Raw genomic sequence first — 6,549 nt, forward strand, 5'->3', positions numbered from 1 at the left:
TGTTTTCTGATTCGTCTCTGCTTTCTTTACTAGAATTTCTTCCTGTCTTTCCACCAATGCTGCTATTCTCTCTATCTTCTGACATAACAGGTGATGGCCTTAGGAGTGGAAGTAGCCCTCCGTTCAAAAAATATGCCTCCCAACACACCTAAAGCTCACAAATTAACACGCTGTATCTTATTAATTTGTTTCTTTTTTGTACCACTTTTGCTTTTGTTGTCCTGTGTTTGTGTCTTCCTGTCTTGTCTCCCTAATTTCCACCTGTCTTTGTCTTCCTGTATCTCTCTTATTCTGGTTCCTGTTATTTTCCAAAGCTGTCACCTTTGGCTGTGTTGGGAAACTGTGACTCCATTGATTTTCAGTAGATCTTTCTTCTGCTTGGAGCCCCACAGCAAGACCTGAGTTATAGGACTTCAGAACATATTGATTAAACTCTGTCAGATTGATTGAGGACTGCAGAGACTGGACTCTTGCATCAAGGCGAGGCAGCTCCCAGTCACTCTCCAGGATGACGACCAATTCAGAGGCAGCATGCAACCTGCAGCTGGACAGAGTAAACCTCAAGATGATCATGTGTTTTTGTACTATTAACAGTCTTGACGTAACCTCTTCAACAGGTGGAAGATCCACCTGTGGGCCCATCATTACAAATGCATTATGATCAACCACTAACCACAGAGCTTTATTTTACATGAGTGCAAAGAAACCCCCATATGTCAGGCTGAATTACAGAGAAATTAGTAAATAATGCACATGTAAGTCTTTGCAAAATGGAGTAAATTAAAATGAATTCACAAAATGAATCATATTTTTCAGATATCGACTTCAAAATTCAATTCAATTTCAGTTCAATTAAATTTTATTTATATAGTGCCAAATCATAACAGAAGTTATCTCAGGGCACTTTCCATATGGAGCCGGTCTAGACCGTACTCTCTAATATTATTAACAGAGACCCAACAATTCCCACTGTTCCCAAGTTCCCAGCCCTTGGCGACAGTGGCAAGGAAAAACTCCCTTTTCACATTAAAATATGGCAAAAATCTGCAAACTATGTATAAAATGATCAAATTGACATTTGATGCAAAGAACTGTTTCACTGTTGCATATCGGAGGAGAGTCTTCACAGATGTAAAACAAAATATTCAATAACTCATTTTATTAGTTTTTCATTACAACTTGCTCAGAATCATGAATTAACATTAACATAATTTTGTTTTTTTTTAAAAGTATCATATTGTCACGATACAATTCTACCAAAAGTTGATATATGATAATAGTGATTTATTGCCTAATCCTTTGCATAAGACATCTGCAGTAGAATATTTTAATTTGAGATAATATTTGGTATAAATGTTTCAATCAATTTATGCAACATACTGTATATCCTCAATGAAGTGTTGAAACAATCAGAATATAAAATTCATGTTTTTATTGTTCTTTTCTTCTCTTTGAAGGTACTCATACTTGTAGAGAAATGTAAAGGTAAAATCAGAGTTAAAGCGAGACTATGTACCTTTTGAAAGCAATAACACATTCTTCCTCTTACAAATAAAAAGTTGTATTCATGAACAGTAAAATGCAGCAATTCAATACACTATTGAGGAGTTGCAGCTACAGTTTTACTTGGTGTGGTATGACTAGTAGCTTACGGTGGCTAATGTTAGCTAATTAGCTAATTTAGAGAGATATTGCTATGTAACTGACATTAGTGAATCAATCTGACTCGATGACTCTTATCTAACTTGTTTTATACAGTGTATGTGTTTGGCATTTGCATTTACCAATATCCCATTTAATGAAGAAGGGGAAGAAGTGTAAAAATTAAGTAAAAAGTGAGACCTGCATAGGTTTAGGGGGACAGAGGCTTCACCTAGCTCTGGGATGATCTGCCTGAAGAAATAATGCTGGGTGAGCTGGTGTCATCTTTTAAATCTCTTCTTAAAACACTTTTACTGGAAAACATAGTCAAATAAAATAAGCAGATAAATCAGAAGTAAAATCACTGGGGGTTTTTTCTTTTCATTCCTTTTCAGCGGACCTTGAGCCAAATCAACCGGATCAGACACCACGGCAGCTGCTGTGATCCCCCCAGGAGGAGAGGAAAGAGAACTGGGATAGGAGCCATGCTGGCCCAGCTTGGACTTAAGGCTGCTCCTGGTCAGTGTCTGGTCTGGACGAAATGGGACTCAGTCTGGCCAAGCAACGGGAATCTGTTGTGCCCACATACTAACTGAGACCTGCTCCATCAACATCCCGGATTGAGCACTTGATGGGTGGACAGTGTTCCAAGCGCAAGATTCCAGCAAGATAAAAGGAGGACTCTGTTTTTACATTGATGATGCTCGGTGCTCAAACGAAGGCAAAGTGGACGGACACTGTTTCCTAAATGTTGAACTTTTTATGTGAAGATGAAAACCATATCATCATCACTATCTATCTGCTGTTTACATTCCACCAGACGCAAATTCAAAAAATGCGCTGCAGAATTATTTCCTGGGTGTAATACGTGTATGTATATATGTATATAAATAACTGTATATATTGTTTTATTTTATTTATGTTACCCTATTCTAATATAAATTTCATTATCTGTTATGTTCTATGTGTGTAGCATGAAGGAACTACAAATTTATTTCGTTGTACAACCTTGTGTTGTAAAATGATAAATAAATGACCTTGTACTTGCGTGTACACTGCCGGGCAATGGCCTAGTCCCTGGCCAGATTCAAAGCATTTTTCAGCAACTTTTTTTTTTCAGAAAAAATGTTTTAAAGGGCTCAATTACAGGCAGAAATGAGTGAATGGTAAATTATTAATTCTCTGTTGATGCATGATATTAATCCATTGTAAATCTTTTGTAAACCATTAGACGTTAAATTAGAAGTACAGTACATACAGGTTAATGATAATACCGACACTGTGTGATCGACTGTATTCACATTTAAAATGAGCCGCACACCGTAGTTATTGTCTGTGTGAGAGCAGATGTAACTCGTAACACTCTTAACTGTAGCTTAACTGGTTAAAAGGCAGATTTTTTAACAGAGAGCTGGTGGATCCAATCCATACAGTATTCAACCAAAGGATGATATGTCCAGTGTCAAAAGGTTACATATAGTATACGCAGTGTATTACACACATGAATAATATCCCAATTACAGTAAGATTACAGAACAAAACTCTGTTATTGTTATAGACTACTGGCTTAAGCAGTCCCCAGTACAAGTCTCCTCAAACGTTGAAATGAAAATTAGACTCTTGGTTATGAGTCATCCTAAAACCTTCCCTGACAAAATAGAAAACATCTTTAAGGACAGGAAATACTTTTTTTTAAAATAGACTATTGATGAATAAATTTCAGTCAGGCCAACCTTTTAAAAATGGATGTAGAACATCTTGAGATTAAACACTTCCTGTGGAGGACGATGATGATCTAAATTTAATACACTTCTAGGCCACAGCAAACTGGTTAAGCTGTCGGAGAAATGACAACCAGAACATGTATTTAGCATCTGCAGGTTTTTTGACAAAAGGGACCATCTAAAAGGATAGTTTATTTCCTGAATGTCTGCTGCTGCTGAATACACATGTATGTACAACAAAAAAACAGCATACATGCAAAGAAACTATCAACAACCCATAAAGTTTAAGTTATTTACAGAGACATGGTGGGAATCAATGCACAGTTGCTGCAGCAGATGTAAACTAAGTCAGTACAGAAAAAAAAAAATAGAATATGAGCAATATTTAACAAAAATGCGAAATAATAGCAATAACTAATTTGTAATCTTTTTTTCTCCCATTAATAGTTTTCTTGGTGGAGTTTTTCTTTTCCCTGAATTGAGGGTCTAAGTATATGGGCTATATAAATAAAACTAGCCTGACTTGCCTTCAGTTCTGTTAATTTTTCTGGTGACAGTTATGTCCTAGTTTTTATTTATTCAGTTCTAGTATGTCTCTTTAAATTGTATTCTATTTTATTTCATTTAAATGGTGTACTTTTAACTGCCTGATTTTACTTTCATCTCATTGTTACATTTGTAGTTTTGAAATGTCTAAATCTTGATTTACTCATGCAAAGCACCTTATGACTATCTTTTAGGTGCTGTATAAATTAAGCATAATAATAATGATGAGAATAATAATAATAATAATAAGAGTGAATGAAAATAGTATGTTTTTTCTATTTTTTACTTCCCCATAAACATATAAACTGTTTCTCCCTTTGTTCTTTTCTTTTCTTTCTCTTTCTTTTAATGTTTTTTCCTTACTTGTTTGTTTGTCCTTCATAAAAGGCAAAATCAAAATCGATACAATATTAGTCTAGATATATATACATCTATCTATATTTAGAATAAACCCAGTCTTTATTCTACCCTAGATCTGACAGAAAATAATAATAATCATCATTAACAAATAATATAAATCAATATAATATAGAATATAAGTATGTATTTTTTTAAACATAAATTGTATAATCTAAAATGAGTTACTAATTCTCTGTAACAGTATGGAACTGCAAGAGCCACCACACATCAGGCTGAACCACATCAAAACTACCAGCAGTCTTTACTGCCATCTAGTGGCTGCCACAGTGAGGTACAGCACAGAGAACCAGCACCTCTTGGTTTAGCTTCAAGACTTGTCAGAGTAAATATAAGTAATAGATGTCTCTTAAGAATTGTTTAACTGTCTTCTCACATAATTATTTTTACTTTCTGCTGTTTCGTTTTTATTTTTTTTAATTTTATTTTTGTCATTCTCTGACTCCTATTAATCCTTTTTCTCAACAACTAATGATGCTCAGGGGCATGGGAGGCAGAAGACTGTCCCAGCATGCACTGGGCAAGAGCAGGGGTACAGCAAGGGCAGGTCACCAGAATATACTAATATAACTTCAGTGTATATACATTTTCACACGGAATATAAGCAATTATGTGACGTGTAAAAAAATGTTTGCTGTACTATATGCAGTAAATACATGAACTTTTAGGAAAACAAACATCTGTTTGTTGTCATACACAACTCTGCATTCTCTGCTAGCTGTGTGTTAAATATATCAAGTTACTACTCTGTAACAGTTGCCTACTACTGAACAATTTTGTAGTGCATCCAAACATTACTAGAAGCCACAAATTCAACACGTCCACAGTGCAAATACTAGAGCATATCAAGAAAACACGAAAGAGGAAACTGGTAGTAAAAATAACAGAAATGCAGACATGAAGAGGGTGAATGACAATAAGAATACTCAGAACTAAACAATAAAAATACGAAGTAACATTTGATTTGATATAGCTGGATAGATTATTGAACATCTGAGAGGTCAAAGAGGTGTGTCACTGTTAGCAGGCGTTTAACCTCCCTTGACAGACATGTCAAAATGATTTCAGCCACTGTGGTCTCAAACTTACCATCCTGCTCCTCTGCTGCTGTACACTTCTCACCACAGTGATATTACGGAGGAAATTGTTCTGTAACGCAGCCAACACAAAGGTGCTTGCATTGGAATGGCTTCCACTTGCGGTAAATACACGCAGATAACTAAATTAAGTAAACATGTACAGCACAAACAAATCGCAAATAATAAATAAGAACATAGCCCTATGAAACACACGCACATATCTGCACTAACACTAACAATCTCATCTAATCCACTCATCCCAAACACATGTATACTGACAAGTGCATTGAAGACATATTGCACAATCTCTGAGGCCAATAAAACATTGACTTTTGGTGTTAAAGGTGGGGTATGCGATTCTAATCCAATACACGTCTTTTTTTATCAAATTCAGCGAGTATCTCCTCACGGTCCGCCAGCTGTCCGTTCAGTGTGTGCACTGGAACAAAATCCGCTGTTTGTACACAGCCCCGGCTCTGTAAATGGGAAATAAACAAAGTGGCTCGGACCGAGCCACGCAACACTACTCCAGCCATGATTAGTGTGTCAGATAACGTTAAATAGCTGATAAGCTATTGTCTGGTCTTGTGTTTTCCCCACTTTTACTGTGTCTTGCTTTTCTAGCTTGCTTGATCAACTAAATGATTGGTGAAGCATTAATGAATGAATTTGTTTACAATATTTGATGGATTTCTGGCTTTCTTGATTGATTCATTATATGACTGACCAAATGATCACTGACAGATGGCTTGATTAACTTGATGAATAAATGAATGAATCGATTAACTGGTAGCTTAATGGGTTGATGGATTGACGAACTGAGTAACTGGCCAGGTCAGTTTATTCCAGTTCAGTTGAGCTTCATTAATCCTACTGATTTAGAATTAACCGAACTGCAGAAGACGGAGGATTAAAAAGATAAAAATACAAAACGAAGTAAAACCATTACTTTAAAATGAGTTTCACTGTGAGAAATTCTTAACGAGTCCTCAACCAAAATGCAAACACTCTCAGATCGCCAGCTGTTTCAGTTTATACCCCAATGTGAAGCAATCATTCATTTTTGCCTTCTCATTTGGATAAAGTGTGTCTTGCCTGAAAGGATCGAGGACTCAACAATTCAAGATGGAAAATGTGCATCG

The sequence above is a fragment of the Siniperca chuatsi genome, linkage group LG2 (genome assembly GCF_020085105.1).
Source record: "Siniperca chuatsi isolate FFG_IHB_CAS linkage group LG2, ASM2008510v1, whole genome shotgun sequence".
NCBI lineage: Eukaryota > Metazoa > Chordata > Actinopteri > Centrarchiformes > Sinipercidae > Siniperca > Siniperca chuatsi.